Source organism: Chiloscyllium plagiosum, unplaced genomic scaffold (genome assembly GCF_037043375.1).
Source record: "Chiloscyllium plagiosum isolate Xiang-an unplaced genomic scaffold, Cpla_swu_hap1 HiC_scaffold_36, whole genome shotgun sequence".
In the NCBI taxonomy this organism is placed as follows: Eukaryota; Metazoa; Chordata; class Chondrichthyes; order Orectolobiformes; family Hemiscylliidae; genus Chiloscyllium; species Chiloscyllium plagiosum.
Window position 1 is genome coordinate 31,092,373 of NW_028270174.1, and position 26,948 is coordinate 31,119,320.

The 26,948-nt window shown below is 40.6% G+C and overlaps 1 long non-coding RNA gene across 1 annotated transcript in view; it reads left to right on the forward strand.

The window, feature by feature from the left end:
• LOC148139922 (uncharacterized) overlaps window positions 1-26,687 on the forward strand; it is a 41,721-nt gene extending 15,034 nt beyond the window's left edge. Inside the window, exon 3 of the long non-coding RNA XR_015753328.1 lies at window positions 18,738-26,687. This is a non-coding gene — a long non-coding RNA (uncharacterized LOC148139922). The remainder of the gene's footprint in view (window positions 1-18,737) is intronic.
• Window positions 26,688-26,948: the final 261 nt, after the last annotated feature.

Here is a 26,948-nt window from a genome sequence, read left to right on the forward strand (position 1 = left end):
GCACACCCAGTGTGTTTGCCCATATACAGATATTATTGGTTTAGGTGTGAGATTGACATACTATTGTCCGCAAAATGACCAATGACTAATGACTGCTGACAATCTTCCTGGATTTATATTCGCACTAAAAGACAAGGCAAGTGTGGCACAGTGGCAGTGTCCCTATTTCTGAGCCAGGAAGCCCAGGTTCAAGTCCCACCTGCTACAGAGGTGTGGAATAATATCTCTGAAAAGGTCGATTTAAAAAGTTATTCATCAGCACAGACCACAATATCCTTACTTCATCCCTGAACTAAACCAAATGAACTGATCTTGGGTAGAAACTGGCCAATGACAGTTGGCTTTGGTGCTTGAGTTTGGAAAAAGGGAAATTTGGCCATGGCACCTAGTCCTATCTCCATTAAATAATCATGTCAGAGGATGTAACACAGCCTTTGGGTGAAGATAAGATTAAGCTGAGCTCAATTGTGATGCCTCATGCTGTCGAACAGCATTGTGACACTCACTGTTTAGGCTCACATGGGTTAATGTTTTGGAAAATTTGGATACCAGGATCAATAACTTTAGAAGAGAGTGAGGGAGCTGAAATTCTCCTAGAAAAGGAGAGAAACAGACTGACAACAAAAAGGGTGGAGAATTAAACTTTCCAGTGTTCTTGAAAAAGTAACAAATATCATATAAAATGATTTGTAGAAGGTTTTGATACACATAATAAAAAGGATACCATACATTTCCATCTTCTCCAGGGCAATTTGGGATAAGAAAAAGGATGGGATCCAGCACCTGGGTGGTGTCTACTCTTTTTAAATTAAGCAAGTAGAGATGCAATTCTAAAGGCCATTAGTGTTGCCTTACTTCTGCTCAATTTTAAACAAAGGGCTTGATTTTCTGTCTGCAGCAACAGTAAGAATTATTTCCAACTAGAAATCAACAATCAGCTGACATGCCAAATGTGCTCTGTTGGAACTAAGTTCAAGTTTCTAACTTATTTGTGACTTCAAATAAAATACAGTTGGAAGGGATATGAAATTTTAAACTATTAAACCTTGTTACCACTGAGGTAATCTTTTCTACTTCACATTGGAAGTCTAAGAGAAACCTTCCTGAGATGCAAAAGAAACAATTATTTCCGATGATAAAGCTTTTAAAATTTGTTCCTTTCCTACGAAATGCCTCAAACGGAGGGTTGATGAGGCATCATGCAAATTTGTAGATTCATCGGAGACCATAAATCTGCACTATAGATGGCAGACAGCAGTTTCAAGTCCATGAAGCATGATTCCTCTGATCACTGGGAAAGATAATACAGTTAACATTTGTCTTTCTGCATAAATCATTTGAGTAATCCTTGCTTCCAAGAAAACACAAAAATCTTTCCTTATCAATAGGGGATAAATCCGTTAAAGTTTGCAGATCAGTAGCCTCATTTCTTAAGAATCTGAACTGGTTTATCATATAAGGTCAAAGTACTGTGGCTGCTAGAAATCTGAAGTCAAAACAGGAAATAATTGAAGAAATCATCCAGCCTCAGTTCTGAAAAAGTGCAAGTGCATCTATTGTGTGTCTTGAATTTCATTACTTGATTAAGTGCAGAGGCAGGAGAGTTCTGTAAATGTGACTGTCAAAAGTGCCTGCCCCCACTATCTATTTTTCATCCAGGATGTGGCTGGATTGGAAGGTTTGCCAGGCCAGCCAGGAAGAACTAAGAAAACAAAAAAAACATTCTTCCAGCCCTTGCCCCTCATACACCCTTATTCCACATATATCCACCTATGTCAACCTGATAGAATTTGCAACAATTAATATTTCTGTAAATGGTGATTGTCCTGGATTAATTGGTTGATCACCTCCATGGAGCAGTCAGCCTACTTGATTCCATTCCTGGAGGGGTAAAGGCATTGGGGAGCTGTTCCAGCATCACACTCTTCCCTCCATATTATTGTCCATGAGGTCACAAAACTCTAACCCAATGTGATAACCATCTCTTTATTGGAATTAAGCAACAGGACTCCAATACCCTTGAAGATGGGGGATCCAAAATAATGAGAAATATATCCATCATTGTCATGGAAACAGAGTCCTTCCTCAGGAAATAACATTTTGTTCTGATTAAATTTAAGAATGCTTTTGTAATTTTATAGAGGATTTGAATGATGAATTATGCTCATGGATTGTGTTACATGAGTGACTACAACCATGTTGCATATAAGATAAGTCCAAGGTTAGTTGCATATTCAGCTATTTGTACTATGTGTAATACATTCCTGCCATTGAACATATAGTACATATTCCATTCATCCTAAACGCTGCCAAAGTTGTTCACCGATTACATGTTCTTGTTTAGGACTGACCTCACAACAAGAAGGAATTATTCCAGCCTTGAAATTGCAAAAGCATTACTTTGCAATTGCTGGAAGAACTTACATTTAGACAGTTGTTTTCACAGTCTCAGGATTGTTATTTGTATTCAGGTGATGGACATTAATTGATGATTATATATAACTATTATCAGAACAAATTGAAAGAGGATTTTGTTTATATGTGCATTACATGTAATGTCAGCTTCCATAAATAATAACTTGTAAAGATTAGGTTCCAGTATTCTAATCTTCACTGCCTAGCTCTGAGTGTACAAGGATGTCATAGAGTCATAGAGATGTACAGCATGGAAACAGACCCTTCGGTCCAACCCATCCATGCCGACCAGATATACCAACCCAATCTAGTCCCACCTGCCAGCACCCGGCTCATATCCCTCCAAACCCTTCCTATTCATATACCCATCCAAATGCCTCTAAATGTTGCAATTGTACCAGCCTGCATCACATCCTCTGGCAGCTCATTCCATAGTTCTCTAGTTCTGGACTCCCCGTCCCCAGGGAAAAGACTTTGACTATTTATCGTACTCATGCCCCTCATAATTTTGTAAACCTCTATAAGGTCACCCCTCAGCCTCCGCGCTCCAGGGAAAACAGCCCCAGCCTGTTCAGCCTCTCTCTATAGCTCAAATCCTCCAACCCTGGCAACATCCTTGTAAATCTTTTCTGAACTCTTTCAAGTTTCACAACATCTTTCTGATAGGAAAGAGACCAGAATTGCACGCAATATTCCAACAGTGGCCTAACCAATGTCCTGTATAGCTGCAACATGACCTCTCAACTCCTGTACTCAATACTCTGACCAATAAAGGAAAGCATACCAAATGCCTTCTTCACTATCCTATCTACCTGTGACTGCATTTTCAAGGAGCTATGAACCTGCACTCCAAGGTCTCTTTGTTTAGCAATACTCCCTAGGACAATACCATTAAGTCCTGCTAAGATTTGCTTTCCCAAAATGCAGCACCTCGCATTTATCTGAATTAAATTCCATCTGCCACTTCTCAGCCCATTGGCCCATCTGGTCCAGATCCTGTTGTAATCTGAGGTAACCCTCCTCGCTGTCCACTATACTTCCAATTTTGGTGTCATCTGCAACCATACTAACTGTACCTCTTATGCTTGCATCCAAATCATTTATGTAAATGACAAAAAGTAGAGAGCCCAGCACCGATCCTTGTGGCACTCCACTGGTCACAGGCCTCCAGTCTGAAAAACAACCCTCCACCACCACCACTACCCCTGTCTTCTACCTTTGAGCCAGTAGCAAAACTGGAGTCAACAGGAGTGAGGGGAAATATTCTATCTTGGTCCAAGTCATACCTACAACAAGGGAAGACACACATTTTTGCAGTAATTGTTCCAGAATGTATTGTGATAACCAGTCACACCATCCTTCAGATGTGTTAAACCACAGCAAAGTAATTACTCTTCACCTTATTGACACCATCAGCACCTTTTAAACTACATAATGTTAGGCAATTGTATACTCTGTCACAGAACTCATAGGGAAATATATTTTTCTCCATGTGAGAGATTATGTCATGTATTAACACCTAATTTTTGTCCTTAAGTAACAATATTTGTGGGAAAGTCAGAAACTGAAGTGACAACAACAGTGTTTCTTCTCCATAGTTAAATGTGGTAATGATCTAGCGAACAATTAATCTTTACTTTTCTATTAGAATTTTCATGTTCATTCACACAACTATGTACACAAATGAAGCACAAAACTCACATTACTTTTAGAGTACTTCAACAATACTTAGCCATCCTCATCTATTGTGATTCCCCATTGGCCTTCACTTTGTTTCCCCACCCCACCCCCGCCAAGCCTAGAGCAACTCATCCAGCCTTCCCCAGCCGATCCCACCAGATTGGGGTGGCACGGTGGTTAACACTGCTGCCTCACAGCGCCAGCGACCCGGGTTCAATTCCCGCCTCAGGCGACAAACTGTGTGGAGTTTGCACATTCTCCCCGTGTCTGCGTGGGTTTCCTCCGGGTGCTCCAGTTTCCTCCCACAGTCCAAAAATGTGCAAGTCAGGTGAATTGGCCATGCTAAATTGCCCGTAGTGTTAGGTAAGGGGTAAATGTATGGGTGGGTTACGCTTCGGCGGGTCAGTGTGGACTTGTTGGGCCCGAAGGGCATGTTTCCACACTGTAATCTAATCTAATGTGGGGAGAAATGCCTGGTAGGGGACTGACACTGCTCAAGTTTTAGGCAGGGAAGGGGCAAATACTCAGCACCCCTCTTTACTTTGGGCAAACTCCAATTGCATGGGTGCTTCATCCACCCCCTGGCCTCTTTGTAGGAATCCCCTTGTCCTCATACCTCACATCCCTACTCTGCCCCAGGAGACACATACCAGTATTTATCTGGTTCTGAACTCCAGGAATTAGAATCAGGGGAATGATTGCACTCTCAGCCCTAGTGACTGCTGATGGCATTGCTGAGACTATACCCTATCAGACCTGTAAAGCAGATCTCTTGCCTTTCGCTCTGAGGGAAGTCCTATTTCCAGCCAGTTATCCCACCCTGGAGCATGAAATGGCAGTGAGGCTATTGTGATTGGTGGGGAATGTCTCCTGTTGACACTTCAGGTGGTGGTGGGGTGTGGGGAGGACCTTGGATCCAAAAGCCAAGCCCAAGCTCAAATTGCCACAGCGTCAGTTTTGTTATTCTTGAAATTGACACATCTTGGTTACATTGCCGCAATTAAAATGATGGAAACAACATCAAAAGGTGACTGTTGCATGGGGTTCAGCTGAGGATAGTGACAGGAGAACACATATAGGGACACTTGGCAAATGGACAGGCCTGCTGCATAGTCTCCTGTTCCTGTCAAGAAGCATGAAGGAGGCCAACTTCACTGTTTCAGAGAGCATTACGCATATCCTGGAACCCATCCCAAGAATACAAAAGGGAAGTAATACTTCATTACACAGGGCAATGTTGAGACCATATCTGGAGTACTGTTTACAGAATTGGTGTCCTTACTTCAGAAAGGATGTGAATGTGGTGGAAGCAGTTCAGGAAATTTCAAATAGACTAATACCTGGAAAAGGTCAGAAAATAACATTAGACTGGGCTACAAAATCAGGAAGGCCTCAATTTTAATTTGCTTCTAATCTGTTTAAATAAAGAGATTTAGTGGAAGAAACTAAAATAAGAAAAAGATGAAGAAATTAATCCTTTAAACAGACCAGGTCTCAATAAGAAGTAGTGATTTTGTCAGAAAAAAATATAATGGTGCTGTGAGAGAACTTTATTTAAAATTTTTCTTGTAAAAGAAAATATTTGGTATTTTCGACCAAGAAAGGAAGGAAAGCTCCATTATGACCAAGAAGTCAAAAAACTACAGAAGAAGCAGGAGCCACCATTTTTGGGATTGAAAAAGACGAGGCAATCTAGTAAGCAGTACAGAGATACAGCATTACAAAGAAACAGATTTCTAAGGCTTGAAATGAGTAAGTTGTCACAGAATGGCCATTATTACAATTGAAAGCATATAATTGAAGAATTACAATACATTATTACAAAAATAAAAATGCTAGCAAGTGAGAGAACTAAAACAGAACTACATTGGGTATTCATTCTGGCCTAAGAGGGAAAGTGAAGCACTATTACTGATGGAAATGTGAATTGATTTTATGTTTCTTTAGTTCCACTGCCATTTTTTTCCAGAAATTCCACCTTGTAAAAGTTCTGATCTTCGCACCAATGTGATTTTCATTTATCTCAATCATCCTGGCTCCATTTTCCATTAATACAACGTATCTCACTTCTTGACTTTGGCCATGTATTTGCTTTCATCCAGCTCTGACCCATTCCACAAAGTTTTCAGCATAAACTCTACTTATGTTTTCAAGCCACCCATGTTCACATATCTCCATGATATTCAAAGCAGTTCTGACGGAAGGTCATAGAACTGACACATTTGGAGGTGGTTTCCAAGGCAAGGGAAGGTAATTGTGTGTGTGGGGAGTTAAACCCTCAATAATCACATTGGATCTGGATCCTCTCTTCATCCAATGGGATTTGACATTTCATGAAGTAGGATTGAAGACAAGTGGGGAATTTCCTTTCAGCTATTGATTGGGACATTTAAATATTATTTTTGATAATCTTAATTCTGGCTTCACAACCATTGTAAAATGTCTCAACCTGTTAGCAACTTGCAGGTGCTTCTTCAGTGAAAGTGAACAGGTGAAGACATGCTCAGACAAGTGGGCTGTAGTGTTAGAGGGTTAGGACCGTAGGGCTATCTCACAATGTTATGGGTTGCACATCATTGAGTATAAATATTGCAATCTGGGCGAAGTTAGAACACCCTGGAAGAAACAAGACTGGAAGGATCACTTCAGAAGAGGCTCAAATTTAGATTAAGCACAAGGACTTGAACATTTAATCAAAACCAAAATGTAAAAACCTGATATATCTATGGATTACCATATATTGGAACATATATTAATAATATATAATAATTTGTGTTACTTTGAAGACTGCAGCCTGAAGACAGACCTTGACTTCTCAACTGGACTGTAAAGAAACCAAACTCAATGTGTGGCATCAAACTACATGACTAAAGAAAGGCCACTTTCTGCAGTTCCACCCAAGGCTCTGCTCCCTTGAGGTTGTGTTTTCTTTTCTCCTGCTTTGAGAAAAAGCAGTGTTAACAATGGCTTATGTTGGTAGCAAGAAATGCCAGCTTTTGTGCAGGGTCACCTCAAGGAATAAATGAGAAAAGGGAAATGACATGATGGTGCATGAGAGTTAGCTACTCGGATGGAGATGAGAAGCACCCAGAGATGCACAGTCCCTTGTTGTGAAGTGCTCTGTGCAGGACAATGCTGGGAGGTTAGAGTATGGTACTTGGAACTTGAGAGTGTGATGTTACCTTCTCCATCCTCCTTTGGCCTAGATACACTCAGTACACTGTCTGCAGATTGGAGGGAGCACACCCCCACTGACGACTTCCTTGGTCAGCTCCAACCACAACCGTCTGATTGCAAATTTAATGTTTTTCCACCCATCCTTAGGAAAGAACCCTTACTGCAGTCTCTCGGCTTCTGAGGAGGATTGATTTCTCAGGTCTCATCTCAATTTCTGTATCATGTAGCTTCAAACAAACATTCTCCATTTTTGGCAGGTTCAGCTCTAATCCTGCTTATCCTCCCTAACTATCTGAAGAACCTGGAGGAAGAATGTTAATGCTGTAGCTCCGATAAAGAACCTGGGCCGAATCCATTCCCGTTTTCAGTGGGTTCCCAACCTATTAACTATCCTGCTATTTCAGCTGGGACTACCTTCAAAAATTTCACCATTAACCTATATTACTGTCTCTGCATCTACTGTCTGCTTGATGAGTTTTAATAGAATCCTCTGTTTTTATTACCAGTTTTGAGAGGCGTAAGACAAACAACCTATGACTAAAACTGAAAATTCTGTGGAGCAGAGATGTAACTGTAAATAGGTCATACTTTTATCAATCACAAATCAGTGAATTTAATGCCTCATTGTAACAACTTGTACAGTCAAACAGCATATCAGTTAATGTGATCAAGTTATGTGTGTGGTTTTGTATTCTGCTGCATTGTCACCACTGGCAGTGGAATCCATTCCAACTTAAGCTAACGGAAATTACAGACATTTACAGCATGGAACATGCTTGTTCATCACCATTTGCAGGTTTTCATTTAACTGAGACCTCAGTGCTCCTATAGCCTTATGTGTGGGAGTGAAAAGTTAAAATGTTCAGATACAATGTTCAGATTTAAAACATTGCGCACTTACATGGGTTCCATCCTACATTTGTCAAATCAAGACAGATTTCTACAATGTTAAAATATATATGAATACATTGATCTTAATTACTGCTAAAATCTATACGTAAGAAATAATTTACTTTAACAAAAACAGGAAATGCTAGAGAACCTCGCCAGTAGTTATAAAGATCAGATCACCTCCAATAGGCGTTTCAGTCAGCAAGCATTCACTGATAAACATAACCCACCACCAGAACAACAATGATAACATTTTTATGAAATCTAAGGGTTCACTGTTGAACAATTTCAAGATAGGAAAAATAACCTGTTTCCTCTCCTCCTGTATCAGTTGAGTAGCAGAGAACAAAGACTCAGATTAGTTACAACTACTAAGGGCGGCATGGTGGGTCAGTGATTAGCACTGATGTATCACAGTGCCCGAGTTCAATTCCAACCTCGAGTGACAGTGTGGAGTTTATGCATTCTCTCCATGTTTGCGTGAGATTCTGCTCGCTGCACCAGTTTCTTCCCACAGTCCAAAGATGTGCAGGCTGTGTGGATTAGTCAAAGTCAATGTAGGATTTCAGTGGAGAGGCAGATCTGGGTGGGATGCTCTTCAGAGGATGGTACAGACTCGATAGGCTTAATGGCTTCTATCTGTACTGTATGGATTCTATGATTACAAATGAACTAAAAGCCAATTTAGCCAGAGAATTCTACAGAAAGCAGAACTTTGTGCTATTCAAAATTGCAGTATTTGTAGAAATGTAGCAGAAAGTTTATGGTACCATAAGTCATTCAGCTCACCATATCTGTGCTAGCCAAAATTCGAGCTCTCCAGCTTATTTTCATGTTCCACTCTGTCTTCAAAACCTAAGGCAATTCAAATGCAAATCCAAACACTTTCTGCCTCGTCCACCCTTTTATACAATGATTTACAAATCCTCACTCTCCTGAGTGAAAAATAAAATCCTGCTCACCTTCCCTCTAATCTTTCTACCAGTTACATTGAATCAATGGCTCCTGGTTATTGAGATCTCTATTAAGGGAAATAGGTCCTTCCTATCAAACTATCTTGGTGTAAAATACCTTTACACCTCTTAATTAGAGTTTCACAGACGCCTTCGTTCCAAAGAAAACATGAGACGAAAGTGAGCATTGCAAATGCTGGAGATTAGAGTCAAGAGTGTGGTGCTGAAAAAGCACAGCAGGTCAGGTAGTATGAGGAGCAGGAAATCAATGTTTTGGGCAAAAGCCCTTCATCAGCCCTTCCTGGTGAAGGGCTTTTGCCCGAAACGTCGATTTCCCTGCTCCTCGGATGCTGCTTGACCTGCTGTGCTTTTCCAGCACCACACTCTCGACCCCAAATAAAACATTGCTAACCTATCCAATTTTAACTCATGTTTAAAATTTTTATAAATCCGTTGCTCAGTAAATTGGTGACCAGAACTTTATGAACTACTCTAGTTGTGGCTGTTATAATGGTGAGTTCTTTCCAGCTCCAAGTGCGATAGTATGGTTTAAGGTATCCTCTTTTCTGGTCAAAAATGAAGTCTTATTTAGAAGTTTATTGCATTAGTGCATTTATAGATTGCATCAGTTTGACACATGTTTTACAGGGAAGTTGATAGCAGAGACATATTATCACTGCATCAGTAATCCAGAGACCCAGTGAACGCTCTGAGGAATCAAGTTCTGAGTAATCCAAGATGGAGGATGAGAAAAATTGTGGCTGTAAGAGCTGCTCCTTTTTTGAAGTATTTTCAGTGTTTGACCTGATTTCCTCGAATTCTAGGAGCAGTAATCACTGTTTTATAAGCTGCTGCAATGTTTTGGAACTTTGAGGGAAAAAAATCAAAACAACAGCACTCTAAAAAGGAGGAAGACAGACAATATGGAGTGGCAGTAACCACATTGGAAGTGACCACTGGCTCAAAGGTAGAAGACAGAGGATAGTGGAGGAGGGTTGCTTTTCAAACTGGAGACCTGTGACAGTGGTGTGCCACAAGAATCAGTGCTGGGCCCACTAGTTTTCGTCATTTATATAAATGATTTGGATGTGAATGTAGGGGGTATAATTAGTAAGTTTGCAGGTGACACCAAAATTGGAGGCATGGTGGACAGCGAAGGTTACCTGAGAGTACAACGGGATCTTGATCAGATGGGTCAATGGGCTGAGGAATGGCAGATGGAGCTTAATTTAAATAAATGTGAGGTACTGCATTTTGGAAAAACAAATCAGAACAGGACTTTACCATTAAGTGTATAAATCCTGGGGAGTGTTGCTGAACAAAGAGACCTTGGAGTGCAGGTTCATAATTCCTTGAAGTAGAGTCACAGGTCGATAGGATAATGAAGAAGGCATTTGGTATGTTTTCCTTTATTGGTCAGAGTATTGAGTACAGGAGTTGGGAGGTCATGTTGCTGCTGTACAGGATATTGGTTAGGCCACTTTTGGAATATTGCATGCAATTCTGCTCTCCTTCCTATTGGAAGGATGTTGTGAAACTTGAAAGGTTCAGAAAAGATTTACAAGGATGTTGCCAGGATTGGAGGATTTGAGCTACAGCGAGAGACTGAATAGGTTGGGGCTGTTTTCCCTGGACCATCGGATGCTGAGAGGTGATCTTATAGAGGTTTATAAAATCATGAGGAGCATGGATGTTTAAATAGACAAGGTCTTTTCCCTGGGGTGGGATGTCCCGAACTAGAGGGCATAGGTTTAGGGCGAGAGGGGAAAGATATAAAAGCGACCTAAGGGACAACATTTTCACACAGAGGGTGGTGTGTATATGGAATGAGCTGCCAGAGGAAGTGGTGGAGGCTGGAACAATTAAGCATTTAAAAGGCATCTAGATGGGTAAATGAAATAGAAGGATTTAAAGGGATATGGGCCAAATGCTGGGAAGTGGGTCTACATTAGGTTGGGATATCTGGTCGGCATGGACAAGTTAGACCGAAGGGTCTGTTTCTGTGCTGTACATCTTGGTGACTCTGACTCCGTGACCCCATGTTATAAGGAAATTGTGTAATAACAGCACCGCTTAGAGTCATAGAATCACAGATGTACTGCATGTAAACAGAACCTTCGGTTCAACCCATCCATGCCGTCCAGATATCCCAACCCAATCTCGTCTCACCTGCCAGCACCTGGCGCATATCCCTCCAAACTCTTCCTATTCATATACCCATTCAGATGCCTTTTAAATGTTGCAATTGTATTAGCCTCCACCACTTCCTCTGGCAGCTCATTCCATACATATACCACCCTCTGTGTGAAAAGGTTGCTTCTTAGGTCTCTTTTATATCTTTCCCCTCTCACCCTAAACCTATGCCCTCTAGTTCTGGACTCCCCCACCCGAAGGGGAAGACTTTGTCTATTTATCCTATCCATGCCACTCATAATTTTATCAACTTCTATAAGGTCACCCCTCAGCAACACTCTGGAGGACCTTACCATTAAGTGGATAAGTTCTGCTAAGATTTGCTTTCCCAAAATGCAGCACCTCACATTTATCTAAATTAAACTCCATCTGCCACTAATGGAGGTACAATCTCTTTAGAACCAATACAGGTAAGAAAAATTCACGTTCTACAAATAATGGTCCAAATTCTTCAATCACATTAAAGCCAATTTCCATTAAAGAAACACATTGTAGCAGAACCTGACTGCATGCTGTTTTGTAAAATGTAGGGGGTGATGGACTCTCAGGGGAATGCGGCACTGACAACAAGGTTTCTGGTGCTGAGACTGGCTCTAATATAACGAGTGGTACGCCAGGTTGCAAGCAATCAATTGTGATAGGGAACTCTCTAGTCAGAGGTACAGACAGATATTTCTGAGAACCCTTCTGCAGGAGAAGTCGCCTGAATAAGAAGGACGGATTGCATCTGAATTGAAAGGTGACTAATATACTGGGATGGAGACTTGCTCAGGAGGATTTAAACTAGATTTTGGGGTGGGGGGTGGAGGGAGGAACAAGAGGATGTGGGACCCAGGGAGATGGTGAGGAAAGAGATCAGTCTGAGACTGGTGCAGTTGGGAAAAGGAGTTACTCAAAACAGTAAGGGCAAAGTAGAGAATGAGGTAGTACTGGTAAATTAAACTGCATTTATTTCAATACAAGAGGCCTAACAGGGAAGGCAGATGAACTCAAGGTATGGTTAGGAACATGGGACTGGGATGTCATAGTAGTTACACAGATGTGGCTCAGGAATGGACAGGACTGGCAGCTGAATGTGCCAGAGTATAGATGCTATAGGAAGGATAGAGAGGGCAAAAGAGGAGGAGTGGAGTTTTTGATAAGTGATAACATTATTGCTGTACTTAAGGAGAATATTTCCGGAAATACGTCGAGGAAAGTTATTTGAGTGGAACTGAGAAAGGGATGATCACCTTATTGGGATTGTACTATAGACTTGCCCCCAGGAACGGGAAATTGAGAAACAAATTTATAAGGAGTTCTCAGTTATCTGTAAGAATAATAGGGTGGTTATGGTAGGGGATTGTAACTTTCAAAACATAGACTGGAACTGCCATTATGTTAAGGGTTCAAATGAGGAGGAATTTGTTAAATGTGTACAAGAGAATGTTCTGATTCAGTATGTGGATGTACATACTAGAGAAGGTGCAAAACATGACCTACTCTTGAGAAATAAGGCAGGGCAGGTGACTGAAGTATCAGTGGGGGAGCACTTTGGGGCCAGCGACCATAATTCTATTAGTTTTAAAATATTGAGGGAAAAGGATAGATTGGATTTAAAAGTTGAAGTTCTAAATTGGAGGAAGGTCAATTTTGATGGTATCAGGCAAGAACTTTCAAAAGTTGATTGGGGGTGGGTGTTTGCCAGTAAAGGGATGGCTGGAAAATGGGAAGTCTTCAAAAAAATGAGATAACGAGAGTCCAGAGAAAGTATGTTCCTGTTAGGGTGAGGGACAAGGCTAATAGGTGTGGGGAATGCTGGATGACTAGAGAAACTGAGGGTTTGGTCAAGAATGAGGAGGACACATCTGTATACAGACAGGTATAGACAGTAGAGATTGGGTGAATCCCCAGAAGGAGTAGAAAGACAGTAGGAGTATACTTAAGAGGGAAATCAGGAGTGAAAAAAAGGGCACATGAGATAGCTTTGGCAAATAGAGTTAAGGAGAATCCAAGGGAAGTCTCAAATAGACTAAGGACAAAAAGGGTATCTGGGAGAGAATAGACCCCGTTAAAGATCAGCAAGGCTGTCTACATGTGGAACCGCAGATGGAAGAGATACTAAATGAGAATTTTGCATCAGTGTTTACTGTAGGGAAGGACATGGAAGATATGGAATATGGGAAAATAAAGTGACATCTTGAAAAATGTCTATATTACATAGGTGGTGGTGCTGGACATCTGGAAACACATAAAGGTGGATAAATCCCTGGGACCTAATCAGGTATACCTTAGAACTCTGACAGAAGCTAGGGAAGTGATTGCTGGACCCCTTGCTGAGATATTTGTATCAGATAGTCACAGGTACGGTGCCAGAAGACTGGAGGTTGGCTAATGTGGTGCCACTGTTTAAGAAAGATGATAAGAAAAAAACAGGGAACAATAGACCAATGAGTCTGACATAAGTAGTAGGCAACTTGTTGAAGGGAATCCTGAGGGCAGAATTTACATGCTTTTCAAAAAGCAAGGACTGATTAAAGATAGTCAACATGGCTTTGTATATGCTGAATGGATGATCTAACTCTCCCTCTAGAGGAGGTCTACAGCATTGTAGATACTAGTCTTTACTCAATTTTCTTTACTCCACATGTTATGAAAACAAAATGGCTGAAGGCACTGGACACTACAAAGGCTTTTGGCCCTGGCAATATTCGAACAATAGTACTGAAGACTTGTGTTCCAGAACTTGCTGTACCCCGAGCCAAGCTGTACTAGGTCAGCAACTACTGACATCTACTGGCAATATTGTTATTAATATCTCCAAGGCAGGTAGGACTTGAACCTCAGTGTCCTGGTCCAACCAATAGCTTTCAATTCCAGCTGTATTAATTGAATCTAAATTCCACAGCTGCAGTGGGATTTAAACCCATATAGCAATAATCTGGCTCTGAATTATCAGTCCAATAACATTACCACTGCATCACTGCCTTCCCTCTCAATGTTTTTATTTCAATCTTTCCCTTCATTGGCAGATTTAAGTATTTGAAATTCAGACGGTCTTCAAATGATATTTATTTTTATTCACATCAAAAAGCAGATTCCACCAGCATGGTACTTTCCCAGGCGACTTCTGTTACTTTGTGGTATTTGAGACCTCTACTAACATGTGATACTGGGTAAGGGATGTTTCAGGTATTCTCTGGCACCCAGCCTTATCAATGTTTACTTTGTCATAGATCGACTTCATAATTTATAGTAGAGAATGTACCTCTCTTAAGTATCTACAGAGGAGGGTACTGTTCTTAAATGACATGATGATTTATTGACGTTTAGTCAGGTATGAATACTAAGTCTCCGAGTGACATCAGTAAATGGGTGTAGGCAATGTAACATGAATATTAATCCTTCAGAACTTCTACCTTGATAATAAACAGACTTTTAACTGCTATTAACTGGAATCTTGTAGCTTTGTGCAGGGCACGAATGGAATAGTTTGCCACAAGACAAACAAGTGCCCTTTTAGAACAAAGGTACAAGATTCCAGTTAATAGCAATCTACTGGCAATGTTGTTATTAATATTTATTAAGGTAGAAGTTCTGAGGGGGTTAATGTTCATGTCACATTGCCTGTAGGGAGTTAATTCATCCACCATACTCTCTAGCCCCCTCTGAAACGTGGAAAGTATCACACAGTCACTCATGTTCAGACTAAGGTTAATAAAGTTTACTTGTACATTATGTAATTAGACACAAGGAATTACACACAGCAAACAGCATTACATTTTCTTTGACCGTTTTATTGGTCAGTTTGCTCAGACACGACTTCCATATTGAATATCTTGCATACTGTAGTTTAGATAACATGAGTACTAGAACAATTTAATTGTTAGTGACGAATCTGCAAGCTTATAAACATTATAATGTCAAAAATGTGGGCATTTTGATGCAATTAATGGAAATGCATTTGCAATAAGTAGCTGCACTGAAGTTGAATGGAGTTTGTGTCTTCTAAGCGAGTTAATAAAAATTCCAGCTGAAAGCAAGTTAAAGAACAGAATCTTTTACTTGGTGGATGTAATTTTTGAAAATGGTCTTGAATTTCAGTAAAGTTTACGTCATCCCAGCACAACTTTTGGGGGAAATAAAAAGGTGTTTGATGATATCCTGGCTGCCATTCCATAGTCACTGGCATTTGTAGTAACTTGTAGCTTGATTAATCTAATCAGATAACATTAGGATCATTGCTGACAATACTGCCAGGTAAATTAATCTCAAAAACTGTACTAGAGTAGAACAAAAGTTAAAAATATTTCAGCTTCAGACCATGTAGAACAAGGTTCAGCTTCTCCAGTCTAGCTTAACTGTTGACCATTCTAAGAAATTGATCAACAGATGCAATCAATGAACTGCAGAGACTGTTATCAACTGATAATACTGGAACAATCTCTATTAATGACTTGGATAAAGGAGCCAAATGTATACTCATGATACAGACAAAAATAATGTGAGGAGGACACAGAGTCTGCCAAGGGATAAAGTTAGGTTAAGTGATTGGATAAACATTGAGCAGGTGGTGTCCAATGTAGAAAATTGAGAGATCGTCTACATTCTTGAGAATGCTGCAGTAGAGAGAGCCAATGCATGCAAACCTTTGTGTCTGTACTGTTCCACAAAATTATATCAACCAACCTTTTATTTTTAAAATAGTTTTGAAAGCCATTTACATTAGATGCACAATAAGGATCTTTGGCACCTATCGTAAATATTGATTTTTTTTTAATTTAGTGATTACCACAGACATAAAGGGCATTTAAAATAACTTCAGCAAGAGCATCAAATAGATCCTTTTTGGGATTTTCTAGCTAGACATATAGAGGGTGCAAACTATGGCTACCCCAAGTGATGCCAGACGATCCCATCCTAAATATAAAACCGTTGCTGATGGACCTATCTTGTAGTGAAATATAGGAAATGGGAGCAGGGACCAAAAGCATTTAGGGTCAAGCATATCCTTCTCTTCAATAATATCATAGTTGATTTGATTGTGGTCTTAACTTTGCCTTCCTACTCACCCTGCACATTCCACAATTCCCTTGTAGAACACAAATTAGTCTAATTCAACCCTGAATGTACTCAATCACCAGATGGTTGTGCTTTCTCGAGTAGAAAATTCCAAGTATTAGTAGCCCTCTCGGAGACAAAATTCCTCCTCATTTCCATCTTAAATGGGAGATCCCTTATTTTGAAACTGTGCATCCCATTTCTAGAGTTGCCCATAAGAGGATACATTCTCATAGTATCGACCCTGACAAATTCCCCTGATGTTTAATTGTTTCAGTAAACTGATATTTCATGATTCTAAACTCCAATGACTATAGGCCCATCATGTTTAACTTCTCCTCATTAGACAAGTCCTTCATGCCAGGAATCCACCTAATGAAATCTTTTCTGAACTGTAAGTTCCTCCTTATATAAAGGAGATTAAAACTGGTCCATAGTATTTTGTCCTGTACAGTTGCAGCATGAATATCATGTTTTTATATTCTATAACCCTTGCAATAAAGGTAAACATTCCATTTACCTTAATTACTTGCTGCATTTGCATGCTTTTTCTGTTTCATGTACAGACTCTGTCATGCAGCATTCCCAAGAATATAGACACACTCAATTTCCCATATTGTATACAATTTGCCAAATTTGTGGGCACTCATTTAACATAACTTTATCTTGTTGCAGACTGCGTAACCTTCTCATAATTTGATTTCCTATATATCTATCAGAGTATATTTGGTTCCCTCATCCAAGTCATTAATACAGGTTGTTCCAGTGTAATAACTCCAGCGGTTTCTAATATAAAATGTCGAGAATGTATTTTTGCCCGAAACAGATGAAGTTGGTGATTTTATGAAACCTGAAATTAATTTGTTGAAAAGTCAGATTACAAAGATTATGCAAAAGCCATATGTGCTTGAATTTCACTTTAGAACATTAATTAACCACAGGGGAGACCTTCTCCACAGTCATATAACTTATTTTGTGGTTATAGATTTCCCTCTGGTGGTCAAACTAGTTACATCTGAGTATTTGTTGCTAATAAATTATGCCAACTGATTATAGACATTCTGGACACAAGAGAGAACAGAACATCCTTCACTGTTGTTAAATAATGTTTAGTCAAAATAAAATTCTCCTCATACACTTACTGATACCAGTCATGATGGTGACCTTGGAATTGATAAATGTGCTAAGTACCATACTGTAACTACAAATTTGTGAACATAATGACACAGAACATTATTTTCTTTAGGTTTTAACACGTGTTCTGATCAGAAACAGCTATATTGATTGGATATAATAATTAAAATTTGTGCGTCTTCTTTGATCAAGAAGCCAGAAAAAATATGTTGCACTGGAATAATATGGGGATTAAATTGGATAGTCACCAAAAAACAAGCACTGATATTACAAACTGTGGCTAATGTGTCCTTGTTCAATGTAATGCAAGCAGTATGACAACATTGTGCTCACCTGAATGATTTGAGAGTATAGCCAGAACAAACTGTGTTGTTCCCTGGTCACTGCAGATCACTCAAAATCAAATTCTGAGCACTACTTAAAGCTCGCATATGTCTCTTAGCTGTGAGGTGAAAGCAGCAGGTAATGACAACCATTCAACAATTGAATGTGGCCTGGGAAATAGTGAAGAATGGCACAACAGGAGAGAGGCAGCAAACACCAAAGGTTGTTGCATACTGTACTGCAGGCCTTTGGTGGAGAAGATGCAAGTAGGAGACACACCAGGGGGCATAATTCTACTGGTTTATTCAAAAAGCAATAAGAACCCCAGTTTGCCATGGGCTTCAATGGCAGGAGTTAAACCTTAAGGATTTGGATGTGGTGCAACAAGTGCAATTGCTTCATGAGTGATGAAAGAATGCTTCCTTGAAAGGCATTTCAGAATATTGCACCATAGCTCCAAACACTAGTCTTCACACCTAACACTTATCTACCAATAATCTCTATTAATTAGGTTTCATGACTAACATTCAAATGCTCATGTTTTCCTCAAACCCCCAGGTGTTCAGTCAGGACAGCTACATTAGCTAATCAGATTGCATAACACTCTGACACACTTCCCTCTCTTTTGAGCACAAGGCTGCATGTAACTTGAAGTAGCAGCACCTAATGGGCAAGGAATGTCTGACTATTTAAACCCCACAGAAAATATGGTGCTTTTCATTATTAGGGTTACATTGCTGAGGCTATACCCAGAGGCAGGGTTGTAGCAGACTAAAAGTGGTACTTTTTAAATAATTTTTTCTCCCGTGCTTGTCCTCCTTTTCCCACAATACTTTCTGACTTCTAAACTCCAGATGATGAATGAACACATCTCTCACTTGCCACCTTCCCTGAATTATTGTCTTATCCTTGTGCCTTTCTTCCTTTCAGGTTGAACCTGACCAGGTTATTGAGCCAGAAGAGAATGATGAAGAAACAGCACCATCACGTGACTTTGCACTGACAACAAACAAACAATACTGACACTAGGTGAACATTAGAGAATTGGTTATGGAAAGTACTTGCAAATGGTAAAGTACCTGACATAACTGCACTGTAGCCAGGATGTGGGAAAAGATAGCAAGTGTCACCAAATGATGACTTCAGTGGGGCAGTCTACAGACGGACGGTGATGTGAATACACAACTAAATATATTGGCAGACCTACCTCAAAACCTTGTGAGAGTGGAGCTTTACACAGAGCTTGGAGGCCATCCTTTCCACTGTGAAAGTGGTGGGTAACTCCATTTCCATGCTTGCAGACCCAACCATGGTTGCAAATTCCAATGCTGGAGAATCCATGTTATAAAGAGTTAATTTTGCTATTTTTGTGGACTTGCGTTTGAAAGATTGACTGTTTAAAGTGATATTTCATGTATCCATGCTGTAAGCCTATTCAAACAACTTTTTTTAAAAGCAGGTATTTCTTTGTAGTCACGTCTTGTGATAATTGGCTTTTTTAAAATGTTAATAGTGACATCCTGCCTGGGTTTATGATGGTCAGATTGCATGATATTTGGAATAGGTTGGTTACCAGCCTTCTGAAAAAGTACTTCCCAGTTCAGCTCTCCTCTTTTTGAAAAAATCATATTTTTGGATCAAGTGTGATACCCACCCAGCTGCTCTTGAATGAGAAGCTCCTGAAAGGATTTGTTGATATTTCCTTGACTTGTAAGTGCTGGTGTAGGACTGGGGTGGACAAAGTTAAAAATCACGCAACACCAGATTATAGTCCAACAAGTTTATTTGGAAGCACTAGTTTTTGGAGCACTGCTCCTTCATCAAAAGGTTCAACCCCTGATGGAGCAGCACCAAATAAACCTGTTGGACAATAACCTAGTGTTGTGTGATTTTTAACTTTGATATTTTCTGAAGAACTACCTCTCTAAACATTCCCAGTAAAAACTGCATATATTTGATTAAAGCCATTTTTATGCACCAGACTGACAGCTACTTAAACATCTCAAAGCTTCAAGAACTAAGACTTATTGGCAAAAATGTTTTCCTTTGCCTGTGCATGTTTTGGATTATCTAGAGGGGTAAACACTTACACATTACAAACTATGTTAACCAATTGTTCATTTTCATGGAATGTGTTTTGATTTAGAATGGATATTTTCTAATCAACCTGTTCAGGGATGGCATTACAGGAGCAGGAGAGAGCAGTAGGGATGCTAACACTGCACCACAGAAAGCCCTTTCAATTACAATACCCAATTTAGGTGTTTATTAAAGAAACATGGCTCATAATTTAAAAAAAAAAATTAAGTCTTGTACAGAGAAAGCATATGATTGGGTGGCACGGTGGCACAGTAGTTAGCACTGCTGCCTCACAGCACCAGAGACCCAGGTTCAATTCCCGACTCAGATGACTGACTGTGTGGAGTTTGCACATTCTCCCCGTGTCTGCGTGGGTTTCCTCCGGGTGCTCCGGTTTCCTCCCATAGTCCAAAGATGTGCAGGTCAGGTGAATTGGCCATGCTAAATTGCCCGTAGTGTTAGGTAAAGGGGTAAATGTAGGGGTATGGGTGGGTTGCGCTTCGGCGGGTCGGTGTGGACTGGTTGGGCCGAAGGGCCTGTTTCCACACTGTAAGTAATCTAATCTAATCTAATCTACCAGGAACTGAGTCAAATAACTCAATTTATGTTGTGAACTGTGGAGTAGTGAGATTAGAGAAAGACGATACACTCCTCCCACCTTGGTGGTAACAGCATTCTGATACCTGGGAATGTTGTAATAGAAACTCAGACCACTGCTCTTTTGGATGTAATTAAAGTTCAAAAGCTTTGCAGGCCGACACAGCGGTGTCTTCCAACAGATTACTCAAGCTGCAGACGAATAACTCCAGAAGGTGTAGGGGGAGGCGATGGCCTCATGATGTTATTGCTGGACTGTTAATCCAGAGACCCAGGTAATAATCTGGGAATCTGGGTTTGAATCCTACCACAGCAGATAGGGAAATTTGAATTCAATATAAAAAAATCTGGAATTAAGAGTCTGATGACCTTGAATCCTTTGTCAACTGTCAGGAAAAACCCATCTGGTTCACTAATGTCCTTTAGGGAAAGCAACTGCCACACTTAACTGGTCTGGCTTACCTGTGACTCCAGACCCACAGCAATATGGTTGACTCTTAACTGTCCTCTGGGCAATTAGGGATGGGGCACTAAATGCTGCTTGGCCAGATCCTGTGAATGAATAAAGGAAAAAAAAACTGCAGGGACTCCATGGAGCATAAAGTTGCTGTTCTCTCAAGACGGCATTCACAGAAATGTGACTTAAGGTAAACCAAGCAATCTGGTAAGATAATTAACACTTACATAATTAAGATTTATGATCTTATCTTGATCCACTCCAATACATACAATACCATTAGCGAGTTTCAGGATTTTGACCAGGAACACTGAAGGAATGATGGCACATGGCCTGGAGGGGGAACACCACCACGTGCAGATTACATGTATTGGCGGCCCTCGGCTTTTTAGATGATAATGGTTGGCGGTTTGGAACATGCTAAGGAGACTTGAATTTCTACAGAGCATCTTGTAGGTGACACTGCTATTATGCATCAGTGGTGAAGGAACTGAATGCTTGTGCACGTTGTGCCAAACAAGTTGGCTACTTTGATCTGGATAATGTCATGCTTCTTGAGCTGCACTCGTCCAATCAAGTAGAGATTATTCCATCAAAGTGCGGAGTTATGCCTTCATGGATGGTAGGACAATTTGAGAAAGTAACAAATTCAGCAAGGCTTGTGGGAGAGCATGACTACAGGGGAAACAATAACTAAATTCCTTGCATGTACAATATGCACCGGAATACTGTCTGTCCGTCTGGTGTCCCTCCTCTAGAATCACAATCTCCCTCGCCTCCCTTTCCGACAGTTTGCAAGCAACCACTGCATACCTCTTTACCATGCTCTTTACAACTCTCAGATGCCAAAAAGTGTACCATAATTTGTTCCCTATGAGTTGGTTACCCTGGTTCTTCCTGCTGCAGAAAATAAGATGACATGATTAGACTGCTCTACACATTTCTGCTGGACATTCCTGCATGCATATTCATGCCATCACTGGTGTAGCATACAGCCAAGTCCATAAATATATTGTAAACGTCATCTGGAGTACACATAGCCTCCGAAAACCAAGTTCTGCCAAGTCCAATTCCATTTTTTTTAATCATTCATGGGATATGGTCTTCACTGGTTAGGTCAGCATTTTTTGCCCATATCTAGGTGCACTGGATGGTAAGCCACCATCTTGAGCTGCTGCAGTCCTTGGAGTGTAGGGACACCCACACTGCTGTTAAAAAGGGAGTTCCAGAATTTTGACCCAGTGACAATGAAGGAATAGTAATTTAATTCCAAGTCATGATGTTTAGAGACCTTGGAGCAGAACTTGCAGGTGTCGTTGCTCCTTTGCATCGGCTGCCCTTGTCCTGAGGAGTGGTAGAAATCATATTTGAATTAGTGCAGTGCATCTTGTAGATGGTACACACCATTGTCACTGTGCATTGTTGGTGAAGGGAGTGATTGTTGAAGGTTTGTATAGGCTACCAATTAAGCAGGCATCAAGCTTCAAGCGTTTTTCTTCTACTACAGCATGGAGACACACCTTTTGGCGCAAACTGTCCATGCTGACCAAAATGTCCATCCACGCTAATCCCATTTCACTGCACTTGGCCCAGATATTTCTAAACTTTTCCATGTATTTATTCAAATGTCTTTCAAATGTTGTTAATGTACCTACCTCAATGACTTCCGCTGGCAGCTCATTCCATGTGCGTACTACCCTACATAAAAAAGATTTTTCACTCAGGTTCCCTTTTATTCTTTCCCTTCTAATCCTCGATTCCCCAATCCTGAAAAAAAAAAGAGTCCATTCACCCAATCCATACCTCTCATGAGTCTATACACTTCTATAAGATCCCCCCTCAGTCTCCAACACCCTAAAGAAAAAAAGTCTACTTTGTCCAGCCTCTTCCTATAATTCAGACAACATCCTTGAAATTTCTTCTGCACTCTTTCTAGTTTAATAACATCTGTCCTATAGTAAAGTGACCAAACCCGAACATAATACTCCAAGTATGGCCTCACCAACATCCTGTACAACTGCAACATAACTTCCCAATTTCTATACTCAATGCCTTGAATGATGAAGGCCAGTGTGCCAAAAGCCTCCTTCACAGCCCTGTGAACGTGTGACTCCATTTTCAGGGAACCATGCACCTGAATACCAAGGTCCCTCTATTCCACTACACTCGTTAATACCCTACCATTCATCATGAAACCCCTGCCTTGATTTGACTTCTCCAAAAAGCAAGATCTCACACCTGTCTATATTAAACTCCATTTCTTAGCCTATTTCCCCAACTGATCATGGTTGTGCTACAATTTCTGTTAACCTTCTTCACTGTCCACAATACCGGCTATTTTAGTTCATCTGCAAATTAACTAATCATGCCATGTACATTCTCATTCTAATCATTGATATAGGTAACCCGAAGCACTCCACTAGTCACAAGCCTTCAGTCTGACAAGCATCTTTCCACTATTATCCTCTGCTTCCTATCATCAAGCCAATTGTGTATTCAATTTGCCAGCACCCCCTGGGTTTCATGTGAACTAACCTTCCAGAGCAGCCTATCATGTGGAACCTTATCAAAGGCCTTACTGGAATCCATATCGACGTCTACCACCCTGCCCTCGTCAACCTTCCTGGTCACTTCATCAAAGAACTCTAACAAATTTGTGAGGTACGATCTCCTACACACAAAGCTATGCTGAGTATTTCTAATCAAGACATCTCTCCAAACGCATGTATAGCTTATCTCTCCGATTCTTCTCAAGTAACTTACCTACCACAGGCTTACTGGTCTATAGTTCCCAGGTTTATCTTTGCAGCCCATCTTGAATAAGGGTACAACATTCACCATGCTCCAGTCTTCCACGACTTCACCCATTGCTAATGATGATGCAAAAATATCAGCTAGGGCCCCGTAATTTCTTCTTTAGCCTCTTGCAGGGCTGTTGGAGATTTACCAACCTTCATACATTCTAATACATCAAAGATTTCTCCACTGTGATACGACTGTCCCCAAGATATGACCACTAACATCTCAAAGTCTTCATGTCTTTCTCCATGGTAAACAGACAGGAGAAATATTCATTGAGGATCTTGCCCATCTCCTGTGATTCTACACGTAGAATCAAAGAGATGTACAGCATAGAAACAGACCTTTGGGTCCAACCCATCCATGCCGACCAGATATCCCAACCCAATCTAGTCCCACCTGCCAGCACCCGGTCCATATCCCTCCAAACCCTTCATATTCATATACCCATCCAAATGCCTTTTAAATGTTGCAATTATACCAGCCTCCACCACTTCCTCTGGCAGCTCATTCCATGCACGCACCTCCCAACTCCTGTACTCAATACTCTGACCAATAAAAGAAAGGATAGTGAAGGTGGTGTATGGTATGCTATCTACCTGCGACTCCACTTTCAATAAGCTATGAACCTACACACCAAGGTCTCTTTGTTCAGCAACACTCCCTAGGACCTGACCCTTAGGTGCCTAAGTCCTGCTAAGATTTGCTTTCCCAAAATGCAGCATCTTACATTTATCTGAATTAAACTACATCTGCCAATTCACAGCCCATTGGCCCATCTGGTCAAGATCCTGTTGTAATCAGAGGTAACCCTCTTCGCTGTCCACTACACCTCCAATTTTGGTGTCCTCTGCAAACTTACTAATTGTAAGTCTTATGCTCACATCCAAATCATTTATGTAAATTACAAAAAGTAGAGGACCCAGCACAGATCCTTGTGGCATTCCACTGGTTACAGGCCTCCAGTCTGAAAAACAAACCTCCACCACCACCCTATGTCTTCTACCTTTAAGCCAGTTCTGTATCCAAACGGCTAGTTCTCCCTGTATTCCAAGATCTAACCTTGCTAAACAGTCTCCCTTGTCGGTTCATATAGATCACATCTACCGCTCTGCCCTCATCAATCCTCTTTGTTACTTCTTAAAAAAATTCAATCAAGTTTGTGAGACATGATTTCCCACGCACAAAGCCATGTTGACTATCCCTAATCTGTCCTTGCCTTTCCAAATACATGTACATCCTGTCCTTCAGGATTCCCTCCAACAACTTGCCCACCACTGATGTCAGGCTCATTGGTCTATAGTTCCCTGGCTTGCCCTTACCACCCTTCTTAAACAGTGGCACCAAGATAGCCAACCTCCAGTCTTCCGGCACCTCACCTGTGACTATCTCAGCAAGAGGCCCAGCAATCATTTCTCCAGCTTCCCACAGAGTTCTAGGATCCACCTGATCAGGTCCTGGGGATTTGTCCACCTTTATGCGTTTCAAGATATCCAGCACTTCCTCCTCTGTAATATGGACATTTTTCAAGGTGTCACCATCTATTTCCCTACATTCTATATCTTCCATATCCTTTTCCACAGTAAATACGGATGCAAGATACTCGTTTAGTATTTCCCCCATTTTCTGCGGCTCCACACAAAGGCCACCTTGTTGATCTTTGAGGGGCCCTATTCTCTCCTGAGTTACCCTTTTGTCCTTAATGTATTTGTGAAAACCCTTTGGATTCTCCTTAATACTATTTGCCAAAGCTAGCTCATTTCCCCTTTTTGTCCTCCTGCTTTCTCTCTTAAGTATACTCCTACTGCCTTTACACTCCAAGGATTCACTCGATCTATCCTGTCTATACCTTGCATATGCTTCCTCCTTTTTCTTAATCAAACCCTCAATTTCTTTTTAGTCATCCAGCATTCCCCATACCTACCAGCCTTTCTTTTCACCCTAACAGGAATATATACATGCCCACTTTGGTCCTTGAGGGGTCCTATATTCTCTCTAGTTATTCTTTTTCCTTTACTATGTTCTGAGAGTTGGTCTCATACAGGCAAGTGAAGAGCATTCTGTAATACTCATTGGACTGTGACTTGTGCCTTGTAGTCAGTGAACAAGCACTGGGAGACAGGTGGCAAGTTATTGCTGGATTGCTAACCTCTGACTCGCTTCTATAAGTACAGTTTTTTATAACCAGTTTTTGCTCAATGGTAAATCCCCTTTTGTCAACATCCTGGGGGTTAACAACAATGATGCAACATTGTACATAGAACATAGAAAAATACAGCGCAGTACAGGCCCTTTGGCCCTCGATGTTGCGCCGATCCAAGCCCACTTAACCTACACTAGCCCACTATCCTCCATATGCCTATCCAATGCCCGTTTAAATGCCCATAAAGAGGGAGAATCCACCACTGCTACAGGCAGGGCATTCCATGAACTCACGACTCGCTGAGTAAAGAATCGACCCCTAATATCTGTCCTATACCTACCACCCCTTAATTTAAAGCTATACAATCTCCCAATGGAGATTGTATATAATCATTTTCATCAACAAAAGCCAATGTGCTTACTTGTATCTTCATTTGTCATCCTTCATACAGCTTCAAACCAATATTTGGTGGAACTGGTAGTTAGGCGTTTAGAAAGCAGGAACTTTGGAATTGCTAAATGATAAAAATAATAAAGTTCACCACCTACTATTCTAGTAGTAACTTGACACAAAGACCACGAAAAGTTTAGTTATTTAATCATGACAATCAATCACCATCAAATAATCTGTCACAATTACTCAAAAGAAAATCCTTGTGGAGAGCATTGGAACCATACGTTCAAAGCCACCTTTTTCCATTTAAGCACGGTACATATACCAAGTCATATCTCAATTTACTCAAACTGCAACCCAAAATGTTCTTTTCTCAAAGGGATCCATTGAATTCAACAAATCAATACTGACTGCTTCCACCATCTCCTTACATGATCTGTTCTGTGGACTGACTACTTGTTCCAGTTTCCAGAGACTAATTTTGAATTTATCAAGCCATGTCTCTGCTTCAACTGTTCTGGCTGACATGAAGTAGCTTGGCATGATCTATTGTAACTGGACTTTTAGAATCTTAAAAAACAACAGTTATATTACTTTCGACCTACGGTTACATTAGGTCATGGTTCTGAAAGAACTAAATTAGAAATTAATTTATGGGATGTGAGCTTCACTG